The following is a 19,142-nucleotide window of genomic DNA, read 5'->3' on the forward strand; positions in this document are numbered from 1 at the left end:
CGTTCAAATGAGTTTCATGGCCAGATGGACCGTTTCCTCCAGCGGTATAGTATTGCAGTGAGACAGCACGATGCCTGCAAGACTATGTCACGCTAAACGCCACAGATTGTGTTTGTCCGTTCGTGTCAGTCGTCCTGCAGCCACGGGAAGTGGGACACAAACATGCTGCAATGCTTTCAAGACGTTAGGATTTGTTTGTGTAACATCCGAGAAGAGTACTTGTGGCTTGAATGTGAACTGTACGTGCCCGCCCCCTTTCCTCTGTAGTGCATGAGTTCCTCCCGGCACGCCCTTCGTCATTGTTCTGTCATCTTGTATTTAAAGGGTTGTATTTCTGCTGCTGAAAATAAGCAACGGTTTTCTCACAACGCCCTTTGTTCCCAACGGAGCCCTTGTCTGTCATGAAATTCTTCAAAACCTCAAGCTAGAAGAAGAAGAAGACGACAAATATGAAGCGTTACCGCAACGACATGCCATGACACGATCGATAACGATTTCCATAGGATCCCCGCGGTTGCCTGGCAACCGTCAGCTTTGCGCAGTGGCAGTATCGTAGCCTGTGAGGGTTAGCCGAGGCGTGATTATTGCTAGTTGAAAACTTTTCCCAATACCCCGCTTCCGCCGGTTTGCAATACAATCGGCGAAAGCAATTTTTGACAGTCTCGTCAGAGACTGAGCAAGGTGTTTAAAGACAGATTTGGTCACGGTGATATCATGGTAGAAAGAAACGAACTTGTTACGTGTCAACAGAAACGCTCTTTCAGCTTTATGCAGAGAACAGCGTCTGTCGAGATTACTTTTGTGTCAGCGCGAAACGCCGTGTGCTTGTCAGTATGATTTCATATTGCTCGTAGCGGCGCCTGGCTTTTGTCTGTCAAACGTTAGGTTGCGCTTCTTCATGCTGCATCGTCGGCATGAGTGGAGCATTTTAAACGTCTGTACTTACTGCGCCCCATAAGAAATCGTTTGTCCCCATTCAAAAGAGATTGTGCGATGTCCTGCAGCGTTCGCAAAGCAAACCTTTGACAGTTTGAAAAGAGGAATTTATTCTGCTTCCTGTGCGTGCAGTAGTTACAAAGTTAAACGTCTTTACACGATCTGCTGCAGTTTTCAGTGGGTGGGCTTTGTCAAATGGCTTGGAAAAACGCACTGTGTTTCTGCTCGGGAAACATCATGAGCAGTGTCCTGCATGTTTTCTGTGTATAGCTGTCTTTTAACGCATACAGAATTCATTCGAAATCATTGATTTCTCCAATTAACAAGGGTCTCTTTTTGAACCTGCCAGAAGCATTCTTACAATGTAACAGATTTACTCCGGGGAAGGGCAGCATGACATTGAGAGTAGCTCAAGCTTTCAGCACCTTTATCTGACTGCATGTATGCAGACTCTGCTCAGAATCCCCTGTAAGATTCTCCTTCAATTCCGTTTTGCAGTGCTTTAGCTCTTTCAAAAGGCTTCGCTTTGCTAGTCACAATCCAAGGCTCATGACAGCATTTGAAAACATTCGTAACTGCGTTGGCCGGGAATCGAACCTGGGTTAACTGCTTTGAAGGCAGCTATGCGCAACACTGGCTCGCTCCAGAATAAATCTCACGTCGAGGGCATATTTTTTTTCCATTTTACCGTGAGTCGGGCTCAGCTGCACAGAGGAGAGAGCAGAGCAATGAGGTCACGGGGACAGGGGAGTCACACGCTGGCGGTTTGAATACGCGGAAGATCACTGAGGGATCCACAGTATATGGACCCTCCGTGCGCCATCAGTCCGCACTCCGGACTCTGAATCCTGCCATCCGAGTTAAGATCTCGGCGGAACCTGAGGCGCAGTTCCTTCTTAAAACGTAATCTGGTGAGCATTTCTAGAATCGTACTTGTATAGATGCAGCCTTTAATGTGTTGCTAGGTTAAAATTGATGACTTCTTGTATTTCAGTAGGCAACTGCCCTCTTGATTTCGGATTTAATTTCTTTATTACAGGGGCGCTTTTATGAAGACAGAGTCATGTTCAGGTACTTTGCTTGATGGAGGAAGCTCATTTCGGACTCTGTGATCTGCTCACCTGGAAAGGTCTGCTATACTACTACAAGAGAGAAGTAGAGTCTGGAAGAAGGGACAATTTTATGATGCTTTGGAAGATAATGTTTTTTTTTTCTTATACTGAAAATGAAAGGTAGTTGTTTCTATATGGACTCAGTCTTTGGAATTTGTATATATATATTTCAGTGATCCCTCAGCCATTCCTTCTGTATTGTAATTCAATTTCTCTTTTAAAATTCCTTCCCCACTTCTAGGACCTGCAGTTGCTGAACTCCACAATGGCTTCTATTGGAAAGTCTGTGACTGAGACCAAGTGTTCACTTTTTTATGAAACCATTATTTATTTAGGAGCAATGAGCAATTCTTATATAAATGCAATAAAATCATTATGCTCAAACTATGAGAGAGAAAATTAAGGATAATTTAAGAAATCAGTCTTAGCTTGTTTCTATACACAGATGGTATTATTTATTTTCAAAGGAAACCCGCGAGGATTCCCCTGGTGTGCAAGATGTGCCTGAATACTCTTGATCAGCTTCCTGCTCACTTGAAGAGGGCGTGTATGAAGCACGCCACGGCAGAAAACATCAGGATGGCCTCTCAACAGGCGAGGGAGGACATGATGAATCACCTGAAGAACGGGGTCATCGTGGATTACCACAGAATAGAGATCGTGTCTGGTGAGGCAAACAGGATAGTGGTTGTAAGACTGCTAGAGTCCTTGGGCCTTTTTGTACATGGGAAGCCTGAAGACACATTGGCAAGGTGAGATATTTTTAATCTGTAAGGCTTCTGTAGTTTCTTTTTGAAATCATTGTTACAACATATTATGTAAAAGCATGTTGAAAAGAATCTACCTGCATTCCAGCGGCCCTGAGCAAGAGGCCGCAGTCCAGGAGGAAGAGATGCCAGAGGCTGCTCTAGAAACTGAAACAGAAGCGGATAAGGAAGGGGAAGATGTGAGCTCTGAAGAACTCTATCAGCAGTAAGACTTTTTATTTTTCAGATGTATCTATTTTTTACTAAAATTCTAATTTGTCTTATAGGTCTAAAATGTTTAAACCGGTGTTTTATATCCTTACAGGCCCTGAGTAGTTAAAAAGTATCAGCAGGCCGGAAGAGAGTGGCCCAAGCTGGACTCTATAGAAAGCACTCCCTGGATGCTCCTCTCCTGATTGGATTCAAACAGTACCTTACCAAGGATCTGGGAGTGGCAAATTATTCTCAGGAGGTATTTATTTTTTAAAGGCATTTAAAATTAAGCAATGGTATCTTCATTGTAAATGTTTTTATTTCTTAGCTTAAAATTCACCCATGTGAAATGATGTCAGCCATAAACATCATGACTCTATATTTCCTACCTGAATCTATTCTACTTAAATTATTACATTATACACAATTTGAGTTCATTTTAAAAAGTAAAAGGTAATGAAAGGAATGCATTTTCATAAGAAAGATAATACCGATATGCATGTGATAATCTTCCTTATATCATGTAGTGCATCATTTGGACACTTTGTGGGCTTCAAATACAAAGAAAATCATGTTCTATGGTACAAGATAAATACAAAACTTAAGCTTTTATTTTAATTAGATTTGTTTATAAAGCATAAGCAATCATTTATTACATCGCTTCTTGAATTAAATCTTTTGACAAGAGGTAAGACTTCTGTTACATTTAAACCCATGTTTAGCTGTGTTTTTTAGATTTAACTGAACCAATTTCTGTGTGTGCTAATGTCCTTGAATTCTGACAACATCACACTAAATTACATGATATAAAACAGCTAATGTTTCTAGAGATAAAGTTTCTGAGATGCTTCTAATTACTTTTTATTACCAGGGACAGTTTAATTCACCTTGTACAGTACTGTAAGACCAAGATGCTTTTTTTAAAAGTTATTTAACATTTTATAGAACTTTGTCTACTATGGCAACATGATGTGCTTGGTGAAACTTGGAAAAATACTGCTTGGCCACTTATCTTAAGATAAAGATAGGATAAAGGTTTATCTTTTGCACCTACCTGACCCCCAGGGAAGGCCAATGCTTTCTAAGTTGATGGTTCCCTACAGTAGACTGTACTTTAATTTCAAAGGTAATGTATATTGACCCAAATCAGTTTTGGAATCCAATCTACTGACGAGATGGAGCACATCCTTTTTTCAGGATTTTAGCATCATACGTTTGGTATATTTAGTCCCTAATGCTGAAAGAAATGATCATAGAACATTTGGACACTTTGTGGGCTTGAAATACAAAGCAAATCATGTCCTATGGTACAAGATAAATACAAAACTTAAGCTTTTATTTTAATTAGATTTGTTTATAAAGCATAAGCAATCATTTATTACATTAATATATGTAAAAATAACATTTTAGCATCATACGTTTAGTATATTTAGTCCCTAATGCTGAAAGAAATGATCATAGAACATGACATCTAACCTTACCTGCGGTGTTTTTAATCCCTATTGCTCAATGCACGGTGAAAGCATTCCATACATGTGTCTGACAATGAGGAATAGGCCCCTGAGACAGTCATTTGCCTGTTTCACAAATGATCGTATTTTACTAGAGATTCTGTTTGGGATTCAGATGTGCATTCGGACAGCAATCCCTTTCAAGAAATGATACGTTCTGGATGAGGTCAAAGGTGCTGGAACACTGTATCTAGGATGTGTTTGCAGTGATTGTGTCTCCTGCTTCAACGCAGTGATATATAGATGTGCTCCTGTAATTTATTGGTACATGCCCAGGGCAGTAAGCAGTCTGAGGATTTATTTCCAGATGGCATAGAGCAGTGAAGCAGTGAAGTAGTGCAAAACACTGGATCATTATATTATTAGAATCTATTCTACTTAAATTATTACATTATACTCAATTTGAGTTCATTTTAAAAAGTAAAAGGTAATGAAAGGAATGCATTTTCATAAGAAAGATAATACCGATATGCATGTGATAATCTTCCTTATATCATGTAGTGCGTCATTTGGACACTTTGTGGGCTTGAAATACAAAGAAAATCATGTTCTATGGTACAAGATAAATACAAAACTTAAGCTTTTATTTTAATTAGATTTGTTTCTAAAGCATAAGCAATCATTTATTACATTAATATATGTGAAAATAACATTTTAGCATCATATGTTTAGTATATTTAGTCCCTAATGCCGAAAGAAATGATCATTTGTTTAACATGCACGGGTCTGTCTCAAAGGATGCAGTACTCCTGAAGGGTCTCAAACCCTACATTTCGGATGCCTAGCTGTATCCCTCACATGTGGCACCTCAGAATGACTTCTAACCTTACCTGTGGTGTATTCAGTCCCTATTGCTCAATGCACGGTGTACATACTGCATACATGTGTCTTGAGAATGAGGAATGGGCCCCTGAGACAGTCATTTGCCTGTTTCACAAACAGGGACCTGGACCTAGACCTGGCCCGTACAGGGCTCAAACCCGCGACCTTGGCGTTATTAGCACCACGCTCTAACCAACTGAGCTAACCAGCCTCACGACAGTGCTCCTCTCTGTGCTGCAAAAAATCAAACTCAGGGAATTTCTTTTGTCCTCCTTTGAATAGAAAGCCGTGTAATCAGTGTACGGGCTTTCTCGTGCAGTTTCATGGTTCTTGTAACCCAAATCCTACACTGGCCTGAAGTGCCCCCCCATTTCACAGCATTTTTCAGCTGATTTAAAATGTACCTAAAGGAGAAGCATTATTGAAGACCATCAATTACCAAGAGCTTTTGTCAAAGGTTTTGGTGGTCATTTTGAATGACCACAGAGCGCTGTGACCTCGGTTTTACATCTCATCCAAAAGACAGCGCCCTTTTACAACACAGCATCTCCGTCACTATACTGGGGCATTGGGACCCGCACAGACCTCAGGGTGAGCGCCCCCCCGCCGGCACCATTAACACCGCTTCCAGCTGGAAGCTTTGTTTTTCCCTGTAGCTCATCCAGGTACTGACCTGGCTCACACCTGCTTAGCTTCAGTGGGTTTTCAGTTGCGAGTTGCAAGGGGATGCAAGTGATGGAGCCGCTCGCTGCAAAAGCCACTGCATTGGCCGGGAATCGAACCCGAGCCTCCCGCGTGGCAGGCGAGAATTCTACCACTGAACCACCAATGCTCAGTGCCTGGGCCTTCAAAAAAGACGCTTTTTTGGTGCTCTGTGCAAAACGCGTCGACATATGCTTCCAGCTGCAAAATGCCATTTGCGGACGCTGAAGAACTTATTTCTAAGGCAGCGGGTACAAGCGATTGGGCGTTTTAAAACCACCAGGAACAGCAAAGAGGCGCGCTTCTTTGCTTGAGCCGAAACACACCGACTGAAAGTGGACAACGTAGTCGGCAGGATTGGAACCTGTGCGGGGAGACCCCAATGGATTTCTAGTCCATTGCCTTAACCACTCAGCCACGACTACAGCAAGCCCCACTGCCGCTGCGTTCTTGCTACAATCTTACCTGGATCGCGAGGCGCCGGCGGAAGCCTATTTCAAAGTCGTTCTCCGTTTCAAAAAAACATTTCCAAAATACAAGCCTTGCAGACAGACACGCCTCAGAGGACTTAAGGGTGGCTTCATGTCGGAATGATAAAGTCTCCCCGTCCGGACATGAAAATGCCACTTTGTTACACACAAAAAAAGAATCAACAACAGAGAAATGCCCACAAGCATTTGAAAAGCCGCACCACGTCGCACTTGAAATAGCTCTTACATTAGTGGTAGACACAGGAATCGCCTTTTTATTTACGCTCTTACCAACGCGATGGAAAGCAAAACAAAGCAAAGCAGAGCAAAACAAAACGAACAAACGAAAACCCTCACGTCCTGCACTTGCATATAACCCCGTTACGTGCCCAAGCGGTATTGTACGTCATCCTAGCACTGCACCCCGGGTCGTACGGTATATGGGAACGAGCACACGCCACGAATCGTCTCGAATCACTCCCTACAGCTGTAAGGCGCCTTGAAGCGTGCACCCCCAACATTCTTCTTTGCGCATCTGTGAAAGGTAAACTCTTGAGCAAACTCTGAACCAGCTCTAAGGAAACTAATCCGATTAGACGTTACTTTGACTCATCTTCTTACGCTCAGTTCCGGATTGCTCAAACTCCAGCTAGGGTTAGGGTTAGCATTCCCACGCTACTTAGACACTTTGTTTACGCTCAGTGCTGGATTTTGGGAACTTCAGGACGAGTGGGAATTTTCTCCTATCTGTCCATTCTGTTTTGTTTTGGAGACTCTTGGCTGCCTATGTTGTTCAGTGCACCGTGAAGGAAACATTTTCCAAAACTGTGTCAGCTCAAAAGTTGTAAGAAAACCTCTCCAGGTGCTTTAACTCTCTTCATTTTTGTCATTTAATGTGACACTCGATGTATAACTGGAGCCTCACATATGCAAATGGTGAGGCTCCAGTTCGACACCCAGTTCCACACCACTTTACAGTATATGACAAAAGCATGGCAGACTGTGCCGGACCAGCTGGTAAGTTCCGCTTATTTTGACCATATTAAACATTGGAAATCTTCCCACTTGCATTTGTGACACTTGATTTTGGCTCCACCTAAGACACTCTTAAATCTTCAAACACTTTTCTCTTCTCCCGCAACACACTTGTCTGTCGGCACTATGTGGCAGCGTTGCATGACAACCCATCTCACCACGGAAAGAAACCTAACAGCTTTGGTAAGAGAGTAGAATTACCTGAAGAACTGCTTTCCATGGAAGCAGGACCAAGCGATGTAGCATTTTTATAGTACCAGGAAAGGAGAAGCGGCACTTCGCCTTTGCCGCACAGGCACAAGGTGACGTGCGGCAGACGCCGTAGTCGGCAGGATTCGAACCTGAGCGGGGAGTCCCCAATGGATTTCAAATCCATCGCCTTAACTACTCGGCCACGACTACAGCGAGCTCGCCGCCGCCGCATTCCTCCTATAATCTAACACGGAGTGCGAGGTGGCTGCGGAAACCTTTTTAAAGTCGCTCTCTGTTAAAAAAAAAACCTTTCACAAGATACATGCCGGCAGACAGACACGCCTCAGAGGGTTTAAGGCTGGCTTCACGTTCAAATGATAAAGTCTCCCCGTCCGGATGTCAAAATGCAACTTTGGCAGACAGAAAAAACATCAACAAACCACAAATGTGGACAAGGATTTTACAAGCTGCACCACACTGCACTTTCAAAAGCATTTACATTCGTGTTAGACGCAGGAATTGTCTTTGTTTTGCGCGCTTACGAACGCCATAGAAAACGAAACAAAACAAAAGCCCTCAGCTCCTGTACTTGATTATAACGCCGTTACGTGTCGAAGCAGGAATTTACGTCATCTTACCACTGCAACATGGGGAATAGAGGGAAATGAACACACGCTACGAATTGTCTCAATCACTCCCTAGAGTCGTAAGGCACATTGAAGGGTGCACCCCCATCATTAATCGTTGGGCCTCTGTAAAAGGAAAGCTGTTGAGCAGTCTTTGAAACAGCTCGGATGAAACACTTGATTGCTTCCATGTGCATCTGGAGCCCACTTCTTATTTTCACTTCACGCCGCCCAAAGCATTTCTAAAACAGGAGATTCGCGTTTGGGAATGCGCCCTGCCCTACAAATAAAACAGGTCTACGGGTCTGAAACCTGCTCCACGGAAAACAGTTCTGTTGCGCTTTTGATCAAAGGGAGATTCTCTGTTCTTACTTTTTGATTACATAACACCCAAAGGGGCTTCTTTGGAGCTGGATTCCAACCAGCATCCTAAAGTTTCTTGGCGGTATCCTTTACAGTCCTCTGTTCGGTCGACAAGGAACAGAAGGGGGCAGCTTTCCTCACACATACAGTGCAATGTACTGTAGTGTTCCCCTTCATTGAATTCGCAGTTCTGCATCAGACCTCTAACTCGTTTCCTTAGCTTGGATTTAAGCCACGAAGCAGGCTTCTACTGTATAAACGTCTAGAGGAATCACAAACTATTTGAGAGGCCATCATCCCAGGGGGAACTGACAAAGTCTATCCCTAAACACCTAGCGCAGTCTCTCGAGAGACTGTCAAAAATCGCTTTCTCCGTTTGTGCTGCAAGTAAGTGAAAACGCGGTCTCAACCCAGAGCCACTTGGCAGCAGTGGCACGTAAATACTGTTACTGCCACTGCTCGATACCGACGTTAGCCTACTATACCATGTTCAGCCACCGCTAGAAAATGTAAGGCTCTAGTACTGGAGCAAACAAAAGGAGGGCCAACGTCGAACGGGCACACATGTCAGACATGGAAACCGACAAGAGTGGGATTTGAACTCATACATGCAGAGCACAATGGATTAACAAGCCATCGCCTTAACCACTCAGCCACCTCGTGAACAGAACTGGGCTGTCCAGAAATGGGTTGGCGCGCTCCAGATGATCTTTTTCTTTTTTTTCCCTCGTACTCGAGGGTCCTTTTCCTGTTCCACATGCGATTTCAACATTTTCCTTGGGAGATGTCAAGCCAGCAAGCCACTGCTGTGGTTCAGTGGCCAGTGTGGAGTTCAGTGGCCCTGTTGTACACAGAAAGCACATTGAGCTCCTTGGACATGAAAAGTTCCAGATAAAAGCCATTTGTCATCCTTTCTCTTGGTGTCGATGTTGCTATTGTATGTAAAGGTGGCAACTTGCTCAGCGAGCAGGCGGAGCACACACCGAATGCAGATGTGTCTGAGTGGCGTGTCCAAGTGGCTGCAAAAGGACAATACTCCCGGGGTGCCGTGGCTTAGTTGGTTAAAGCGCTTGTCTCTTAAACAGGAGATCCTGGGTCCGAATCCCAGTGGTGCATTCTTTGTTCTGTCTTCTCGAACAGAACTGGTCCTTACAGACAACCGCCTACGTCTAGACTTAATTAAATGCAAGTATTCATTTCCTGTCTTGAATGACTTGTTTTTCTTAAAATGGATGCAACTTGCAAAACATGAAATACAAACCTCGCTAATCAGCGCTCGCGGCTGGCAAAAAAAAAAGAAGTCAGCAATGTTTTTTTCTTTAACCTTAAGCCTGCTAATGGAGAAGAAACTAGTCGCCACATCACATACATCCGTTTCAACGATAAGAAGGTAACAACTATCCTCACTCCAGAGTAAATCTCACGTTGAGGGCATATTTTTTTCCACTTTACCATGAGTCGGGCTCAGCTGCAGAGAGGCGAGAGCAGAGCAATGAGGTCAGGGGGACAGGGGAGTCACACGCTGGCAGTTTGAACACGCGGAAGATCACTGAGGGATCCACAGTATGTGGACCCTCCGTGCGCCATCATTCCACACTCCAGACTCTGAATCCTGCCATCCGAGTTAAGATCTCGGCGGAACCTGAGGCGCAGTTCTTTCTTAAAACGTAATCTGGTGAGCATTTCTAGAATCGTACTTGTATAGATGCAGCCTTTAATGTGTTGCTAGGTTAAAATTTATGACTTCTTGAACTTCAGTAGGCAACTGCCCTCTTGATTTCGGATTTAATTTCTTTATTACAGGGGCGCTTTCATGATGACAGAGTCATGTTCAGGTACTTTGCTTGATGGAGGAAGCTCATTTCGGACTCTGTGATCTGCTCACCTGGAAAGGTCTGCTGTACTACTACAAGAGAGAAGTAGAGTCTGGAGGAAGGGACAATTTTATGATGCTTTGGAAGGTAATGTTTTTTTTTTCTTTGAAATCGAAATGAATCAGAATATCAGTGCAAAAGACAAACTCTTGGTTTGGTTTAAAGAGATATGGTTTTAAAACAGACAAAATGTAGAAAACAGGTGTTTCTCACTTTTGGAAAAGAATGGACCGGGGATAATATTTTACTAGTTGCAGTGCTAAGCTCACTGGGTTACAGTCCTGCAGTGTCACACCAGGGCCAGTGGTGCAATGGATAATGTGTCTGACGATGGATTAGGAGTTTGGAGGTTCGACTCCTGCCTGGCGCTGGTTGTTTTTAAACGCATCAGGCTACTCCCTTAGTAGCCTGTGCTACTTACTGCATTGTAATCGTACCCAGTAAGAGATTTCCTTCATGTAAATGAACTGCACCTGACAGCTTTAGAAAAACACCTGGGCTCAGTACGGTGCTGAGAGCTCAAGTTGTGTATAATGTAATAATTTAGGTAGAATAGATTCTAATAATATAATGATCCAGTGTGCTGCACTACTTCACTGTTTCACTGCTCTATGCCTTCTGGAAATAAATCCTCAGACTACTTACTGCCCTGGGCATGTACCAATAAATTACAGGAGCACATCTATATATCACTGCGTTGAAGCAGGAGACACAATCACTGCAAACACATCCTAAATACAGTGTTCCAGCACCTTTGACCTCATCCAGAACGTATCATTTCTTGAAAGGAATTGCTGTCCGAATGCACATCTGAATCCCAAACAGAATCTCTAGTAAAATCCGATCATTTGTGAAACAGGTAAATGTCTCAGGGGCCCATTCCTCATTCTCAAGACACATGTATGCAGTACGTACACCATGCATTGAGCAATAGGGATTAAAGACACCACAGGTAAGGTTAGAAGACATTCTGACTATATTCTAAAATATTGGACTCATATTCTTATGATGGCAGACATGAGTCTGTGTTTAAAACCGGGGTTAATGGACATTATATGACTGTCAATTCTGTTTTGTTTTGGAGACTCTTGGCTGCCTATGTGGTACAGTGCAGCGTGAAGAAAACATTTTCCAAAACTGTGTCAGCTCAAAAGTTGTAAGAAAACCTTTCCAGCTGCTTTAACTCTCTTCATTTTTGTCATTTAATTGTCTGTCGGCACTATGTGGCAGCGTTGCATGACAACCCATCTCACCACGGAAAGGAACCTAACAGCTTTTGTAAGAGAGGAGAAAACGACCTGGCCTGTATGGAGATCGAACCCACGACCTTGGCGGTATTAGCACCACGCTCTAACCAACTGAGCTAACCAGCCTCACGACAGCAATCCTCTCTGTGCTGCAAAAAATCGAACTCAGGGAATTTCTTTTGCCCTCCTTTGAATAGAAAGCCGTGTAATTCAGTGTACGGGCTTTCTCGTGCAGTTTCATGGTTCTTGTAACCCAAATCCTACACTGGCGTGAAGTGACCCCCCATTTCACAGCATTTTTCAGCTGATTTAAAATGTACCTAAAGGAGAAGCATTATTGAAGACCATCAATTACCAAGAGCTTTTGTCAAAGGTTTTGGTGGTCATTTTTAATGACCACAGAGCGCTGTGACCTCGTTTTTACATCTCATCCAAGAGACAGCGCCCTTTTACAACACAGCGTCTCCGTCACTATGCTGGGGCATTGGGACCCGCACAGACCTCAGGTTGAGCGCCCCCCCACCGGCACCATTAACACCGCTTCCAGCTGGAAACTTTGTTTTTCCCTGTAGCTCACCTTCATCCGGGTACTGACCTGGCTAACAAATGCTTTGCTTCAGTGGGTTTTCAGTTGCGAGTTGCAAGGGGATGCAAGTGATGGAGCCGCTCGCTGCAAAAGCCACTGCTTTGGCTGGGAATCGAACCAGAGCCTCCCACGTGGGAAGTGAGAATTCTACCACTGAACCACCAATGCTCAGTACCGAGGCCTTCAAAAAAGACGCTTTTTTGGTGCTCTGTTAAAAAAGCGTCGACATTACCTCTTTCAAAAGGCTTCACTTTCCTAGTCACATTCCAAGGCTCATTGAACCCGGGCTGTTTCCTCCAGCGGTATAGTATTGCAGTTAGACAGCACGATGCCTGCAAGACTATGTCACGCTCTGACGAGACTGTCAAAAATTGCTTTCGCCGATTGTATTGCAAACCGGCGGAAGCGGGGTATTGGGAAAAGTTTTCAACTAGCAATAATCGCGCCTCGGCTAAACCTCACAGGCTACGATACTGCCAATGCGCAAATCTGACGGTTGCCAGGCAACCGCGGGGATCCTATGGAAATCGTTATCAATCGTCTCATGGCATGTCGTTGCTGTAACGCTTCATATTTGTCGTCTTCTTCTTCTAGCTTGAGGTTTTGAAGAATTTCATGACAGACAAGGGCTCCGTCGGGAACAAAGGGCGTTGTGAGAAAACCGTTGCTTATTTTCAGCAGCAGAAATACAACCCTTTAAATACAAGATGACAGAACAATGACGAAGGGCATGCCGGGAGGAACTCATGCACTACAGAGGAAAGGGGGCGGGCACGTACAGTTCACATTCAAGCCACAAGTACTCTTCTCGGATGTTGCACAAACAAATCCTAACGTCCTGAAAGCATTGCAGCATGTTTGTGTCCCACTTCCCGTGGCTGCAGGACGACTGACACGAACGGACAAACACAATCTGTGGCGTTTAGTGTGACATAGTCTTGCAGGCATCGTGCTGTCTCACTGCAATACTATACCGCTGGAGGAAACAGCCCGGGTTCGATGAGCCTTGGAATGTGACTAGGAAAGTGAAGCCTTTTGAAAGAGGTAAAGCACTGCACAACGGAACTGAGGGAGAATCTTACAATGATTTCGAATGAATTCTGTATGCGTTAAAAGACAGCTATACACAGAAAACATGCAGGACACTGCTCATGATGTTTCCCGAGCCGAAACACAGTGCGTTTTTCCAAGCCATCTGACAAAGCCCGCCCACTGAAAACTGCAGTAGATCGTGTAAAGACGTTCAACTTTGTAACTACTGCACGCACAGGAAGCAGAATAAATTCCTCTTTTCAAACTGTCAAAGGTTTGCTTTGCGAACGCTGCAGGGCATCGCACAATCTCTTTTGAACGGGGACAAACGATTTCTTATGGGGCGCAGTAAGTACAGACGTTTAAAAAGCTCCACTCATGCCGACGATGCAGCATGAAGAAGCGCAACCTAACGTTTGACAGACAAAAGCCGGGCGCCGCTACGAGCAATATGAAATCAAACTGACAGCACACGGCGTTTCGCGCTGACTCAAAAGTGATCTCGACAGACGCTGTTCTCTGCATAACGCTGAAAGAGCTAAAGAGCGTTTCTGTTGAGACGTAACAAGCTTGTTTCTTTCTACCATGATGTTACCATGACAAAATCTGTCTTTAAACACCTTGCTCAGTCTCTGACGAGACTGTCAAAAATTGCTTTCGCCGATTGTATTGCAAACCGGCGGAAGCGGGGTATTGGGAAAAGTTTTCAACTAGCAATAATCGCGCCTCGGCTAAACCTCACAGGCTACGATACTGCCACTGCGCAAAGCTGACGGTTGCCAGGCAACCGCGGGGATCCTATGGAAATCGTTATCAATCGTCTCATGGCATGTCGTTGCTGTAACGCTTCATATTTCACAGCATATTCCCGCCCCCCAAAGAAAAGAGCGCCAATCAGAGAGGCGGAGACCGAGGACTCGCAGAGCAGACGGCCACAGTCGCCGTAATAAGAGCGATTGTGAGCGGTTTTAGTTTCTCTCTTTGACCAGCCCAGCTGCGCCCCACCCGAAGGCAGGGAAGCACAAAAATTGTATGGAACTCATTCATGTTCCTCTCCATGGAAATCTTTAGTAAAAGGCAAAAGATTTGTACGAGATGAAGAGAAACCAGAGTGCGTGGCTGGACAGCTGCAGGAGCCCAGGCCGCCTTCAAGGCCTCTGCCCTGCCGGTCGTGGTTGGCAATGCACCTGGCCTTACAAACGAGCCAGTGGGGCCCGTTCAGCTCTGGGCTCATCGCCTGCGGCTCTCGGCTTACCTGGCAGGGGAGATACCTTGATCAGCCTGTAGTTAGAGTAGTTGGATTGTTTTCTTGTTTTGTGGAAGCAGTGTTTGTTTTGCAGTTTGAGATGGCAACCTTTGGATCCCGCAAGAATGCTGTACGTTTTGAGCTTTTGGATGACCTCTTCATGGATCGTATGCAGTTCAGCAGAAAAGTGTTACAGAAGGAACGTGGCTTTGAACCTCGGCACTTGGATTTCATCTTCGCTCTCCCAGGTCAGAAAGCATTTGAGGTTGTTTTTGCTACCTATTCTCTGTTTGAACAATGTGTGGATGTGTTTGAGGCAAAAAGAGGGAAAGTTCCTGCCCTTGAGAAGATCAACTTGCAGCCTCTGACACAGAGAGAGAGGAAAACGGTGCATGTTGTTATGTTCTCGGAACTGGCAAAGACGGAGGACATTCACACCTGGCTTAAGCAGTACTGCACCGTCCACCATGGAACTGAGGTTAGAGATGTTGACGGTATAAAAACAGGAGCAAGGAAATTCGAGGTTCGCTTGCTACCGGACAATGTAAATGGAGGCTTAAGGCACCTGCCCTCTACAATCCGGCTGGGCGCCTGCAATGGCTATGTTTTTTATGTGGGACAACCAAAGGTGTGTCGGCGCTGTGGTGTTGTGGGACACCTGGCATCGTCCATACATTTCAAAATCCATACAGCTTGTGAAAGATGAAATCCATTTCTTGGTTGTCAGTGGAAAAAGATTGCCGGCTGCAAGAAGCGCAAGTGATTGTTTTCTTTGACCATAAACCTGCAAATGTAGGGAGCACAAGTGGCTGTCAGTCTCTGTGGCGCAATCGGTTAGCGCGTTCGGCTGTTAACCGAAAGGTTGGTGGTTCAAGCCCACCCAGGGACGCATGTCTCAGTTTTTCCAATGTAAACATCATCACCGCTAAAGAAGATGGCGCAGAAGGCTCCACAGTCGAAACGTTGTGCTTCTTTTCTTCTCTTTTCAGCATGGAGTAAACCTTTGCTTGATCCTTTGCAGCCTACGCATGCTGACACAGCTACCTTTCTCTTAACGCGCCTCAATCATTATTCACCAAAACCATCAGCAGAATGTGTCGCCTTTGTGGTGATGTCACTCCTCTGCTTCACAAATGTCCTTAGTGACGGACCATTTCTTTCTGCCATTTTTCCGGAGCGGTTATTGATTGCTCCATCATTTCCCTCATACTTTCCATCCCTAGATTGAAAAAAAAAAAAACAGAAACAGGCTGACAGGACGACAATCAAATTGCAAAAACTCATCAAAGCACTCGATAGAGTATTTGAATCCACAAGTAGCTACGAGCAACTTTGTCCTGGCTTGCATGAAAGTCGGAAAATGTCAAAAAGAAAAAGATGGTGGCTTTTTCATATCTGTTCTTTTATTTTTAGTTCGTTGGCTCTTCTGTCCATTGTCCTCCTGCCTGGCTCTTGACCTGTGACTGTCTGAACGCACACATTAGACTTTCAGGCGGGGGATTTGTCCTGAGCCTCTGTGAAAGACCCACCCACCCCCATAAATAACTGCTCTAGAAACACATGAATGCAAAACTAAACCACAGCTTAAAGAGGAGCTCCAACTCAGTGCCATACTAATGTAAACGAAGTAATACTAAGACATGTTCTTATGGATTTGTCTTACCTTGAGATATGTAATTGGATTTCAGGATTAACTTCCTCATTCAATGTACTGGTGATTCTTTGCCTGGTCAGTACCTGGGTGGGAGACCTCCAGCGAACAATTAAGCTTGCTGCTGGAAGTGGTGTTAAGAGACTCTTAGGATCTTCCAGAGGTGTCTGTCCAATAGCACTAGTTGCCTTAGAGCTGGCTCAAACATTGCTCAAGAGTCTACCTTTCACAGATGCGCAAAGATGAATGATGGGGGTGCACGCTTCAAGGAGCCTTCCAACTGTAGGGACCGATTAGAGACGATCCGTAGCATGTGTTCGTTTCCATATACGCCCCGTGTCTCAACGGTAGGACAGAGTCAAATACTGCCTCGACACGTAACAGCGTTATATTAAACCGCAGGACTTGAGGGCTGTTTTGTTTGAATGTTCAAGGCATTGGTAAGAGCGTAGGTCAAGGGCCATTGGTGCATCTCCTGTAACTGGAGTAAAAATGCTATTCAAAGTGCAGTGACTAAAATCGTCGTCCACATGTCTCCGTTGTTGATTGCTTTCTGTCTAAGAACGTTCTGTTTTCATGTCCGAACGGGGAGACTTTATCATTCCAACTTGAAGCCACCCTTAAGTCCTCTGAGGTGTGTGTGTGTGTGTGCTTGCACGTATGGCGTAAAAGGTTTCTTAAACGGAGAGCGAACTTGAAAAAAGTTGCCTCCACTGCCGCCGCCGCCTCGCACTCCCTGTTCGATTGTAGCAAGAAGGCAGCGGCCGCAGTGCTCGCTGTAGTCGTGGCCGAGTGGTTGAGGTGACAGACTTGAAATCTGTTGGGGTCTCCCCGCGCAGGTTCAAATCCTGCCGACTACGGCGTCCTTTGCATTTGGTTGCGTGCGTGCGTGTAAAAGGACCAGCGCCGTTTAGTTTTCGCTGGGACCTTTAACACTCTAAATCGCCTGGACCCGCAGCCTGTGAAATCGATTCTTCAGCACCCACGATGGACGCTTTGCCGCTGGACACAGATAACGATGCTTTTCTGCAACGAGCTTTCCAGCTGAATTTTCTCAGCAGCTCCGTACTGAACCTGTTCTCCATTGCAACATAGCGGAGGGTCGTCACGTCTATAGCAAGGCTGTGTAGGACCGCATACGCCACAGTGACTTGTACACAGACCACATGACAGGCAAGCAAAATACACTTTTAAAATTCCAAAGACTCACAAGGTCAGAGAAACACCGATGACCTGAACAGATCTGTTACAGAAGTCTAGGTTGACCTTTTTAGAGCTGTAATTGCATTTTTGTTTAATAGAAGATCAAATCTACTCGCATGTACCAGCACATTACAGTTTATTGATGTTAATTCTGTTTAAGTAATAAGATTGCTAACGATGTTGGACTTTAGCCGGTGTTTTTTAGAACAAATTGCTTACACTTCTGTAAGGAATACCCAGTACGTGCCTTTGTCAGTCATTGCTCACCATACCTGTAACTTTCTTATCTAACTCACTTCCTCAAATGGTGAAGGTCCACAAACATAAATGAAAAAAAAACCCTTGTTGTAGATGAGGTGCACAAAAAAGCAGCCCCTGATAGTGTATAACACATTTATACTATTGCAGAGACACATGTAACATATATATACTGTATATATATATGAAACAGAAATAGAAACAGAAACAGGAATCGCTTACTCACCTGGAGAATCTCTGTAGGAATATCTAGCATTTATCAATGGAAATAAAAGCTGCTTTAATACAGTGCATGTTCAAACTCAAACCCTCAGCTGCTGTTCTTGTTTGTTTTGGGACAAATTGCAACTGAGCATCGCATGAGCCGTTACGTACCCTTATCTGTTAGGGAATTTCAAGGGAGGAGTTAGGTCAGAATGGGTAGGCTGCAAAACAACAAGTAAAGATTTATTCCAAGATGAAACGTTGTGGCGGTTTTCTTATCTTTTCAGCATGGACTAAACTTTTACGTGTTCCTTATATGCTATATATGTATATATTAGCACCAATGTCGTTCTTAAAAACTAACATGAAATTGTCAGGGACATTCAGCTATATACAAAGACGAGACAGACAAAGTAATAATTCTGTATTAACGTGGCCTACATATTGACGCAATGGTCGAACTAACTGACATGTTCTGATTCAGATCCCCTGCAGTTCATGCCAATTAGAACAATAGCAATGCTGAGTCCTCCCCACCCTACTGAGCACAAATTCAGCTGCTCTCCAGTTCTGTTCTGCATGTTTTTTCATTGCATTTGAGCTCGGAGCTGGAGATGATCTCCATACAGTTCTGTGTTCACCAGCCCGCACTTGCGTGCTAATTTACGGGTTGTGGCAAATGCTTTTCTATAGTTCACATACATGACGCCAACCTGTTACCGAGGAACCTGAGAGGTTTAAAAGCCTCACGAGCCAGGCAGGACTCGAACCTACAATCTTCTGATCCGAAGTCAGACGCGTTATCCATTACGCCACTGGCCCATAGAACATGCACTTGCACTCCACCACAGAGAGCTCTACACTGCTACTAGTAGTACACTTCCCCATCTAAATTTTCACAGCAAGAAACTTGTGTTTCCTACTATTTTTATCAGGTTTAAAATATCATCTCCTTAAAACAGAAAAAGTGTTGATGTGTCGTGCTGAAATTCCGATTGATTTTGAATTCAAAGAAAAAGGTTTTCTTCCAAAACACCATGAAATTGTCACATCTTGCAGACAATAGGTGTATTCCATGTTGAAAAGAGAAGAAAGAAAACCATGGAGCCTTTT

The 19,142-nt window shown here is 44.3% G+C and overlaps 9 non-coding genes across 9 annotated transcripts; 3 read left to right on the top strand and 6 right to left on the bottom strand.

Annotated features, from left to right (window-relative positions):
- The first annotated feature begins 530 nt into the window (after positions 1-530).
- Positions 531-672, top strand: LOC138235120 (U4 spliceosomal RNA). The gene has a single exon (XR_011188014.1). It is a non-coding gene; the product is annotated as a U4 spliceosomal RNA (small nuclear RNA).
- Positions 673-6,101: 5,429 nt separating this feature from the next.
- On the bottom strand, positions 6,102-6,172 carry trnag-gcc (transfer RNA glycine (anticodon GCC)). Its single transcript has one exon. It is a non-coding gene; the product is annotated as a tRNA-Gly (tRNA).
- Positions 6,173-7,867: 1,695 nt separating this feature from the next.
- Positions 7,868-7,949, bottom strand: trnas-uga (transfer RNA serine (anticodon UGA)). The gene has a single exon. It is a non-coding gene; the product is annotated as a tRNA-Ser (tRNA).
- A 4,835-nt stretch (positions 7,950-12,784) lies between these two features.
- LOC138235121 (U4 spliceosomal RNA) lies at positions 12,785-12,926 on the bottom strand. Its single transcript, XR_011188015.1, has one exon. It is a non-coding gene; the product is annotated as a U4 spliceosomal RNA (small nuclear RNA).
- A 1,170-nt stretch (positions 12,927-14,096) lies between these two features.
- Positions 14,097-14,238, bottom strand: LOC138235119 (U4 spliceosomal RNA). The gene has a single exon (XR_011188013.1). It is a non-coding gene; the product is annotated as a U4 spliceosomal RNA (small nuclear RNA).
- Positions 14,239-14,465: 227 nt separating this feature from the next.
- LOC138235122 (U5 spliceosomal RNA) lies at positions 14,466-14,582 on the bottom strand. The gene has a single exon (XR_011188016.1). It is a non-coding gene; the product is annotated as a U5 spliceosomal RNA (small nuclear RNA).
- A 946-nt stretch (positions 14,583-15,528) lies between these two features.
- trnan-guu (transfer RNA asparagine (anticodon GUU)) lies at positions 15,529-15,602 on the top strand. Its single transcript has one exon. It is a non-coding gene; the product is annotated as a tRNA-Asn (tRNA).
- Positions 15,603-17,142: 1,540 nt separating this feature from the next.
- trnas-uga (transfer RNA serine (anticodon UGA)) lies at positions 17,143-17,224 on the top strand. The gene has a single exon. It is a non-coding gene; the product is annotated as a tRNA-Ser (tRNA).
- A 1,554-nt stretch (positions 17,225-18,778) lies between these two features.
- trnar-ucg (transfer RNA arginine (anticodon UCG)) lies at positions 18,779-18,851 on the bottom strand. The gene has a single exon. It is a non-coding gene; the product is annotated as a tRNA-Arg (tRNA).
- Between the last annotated feature and the right edge of the window lie 291 nt (positions 18,852-19,142).

The sequence above is a fragment of the Lepisosteus oculatus genome, unplaced genomic scaffold (assembly GCF_040954835.1).
Source record: "Lepisosteus oculatus isolate fLepOcu1 unplaced genomic scaffold, fLepOcu1.hap2 HAP2_SCAFFOLD_761, whole genome shotgun sequence".
In the NCBI taxonomy this organism is placed as follows: domain Eukaryota; kingdom Metazoa; phylum Chordata; class Actinopteri; order Semionotiformes; family Lepisosteidae; genus Lepisosteus; species Lepisosteus oculatus.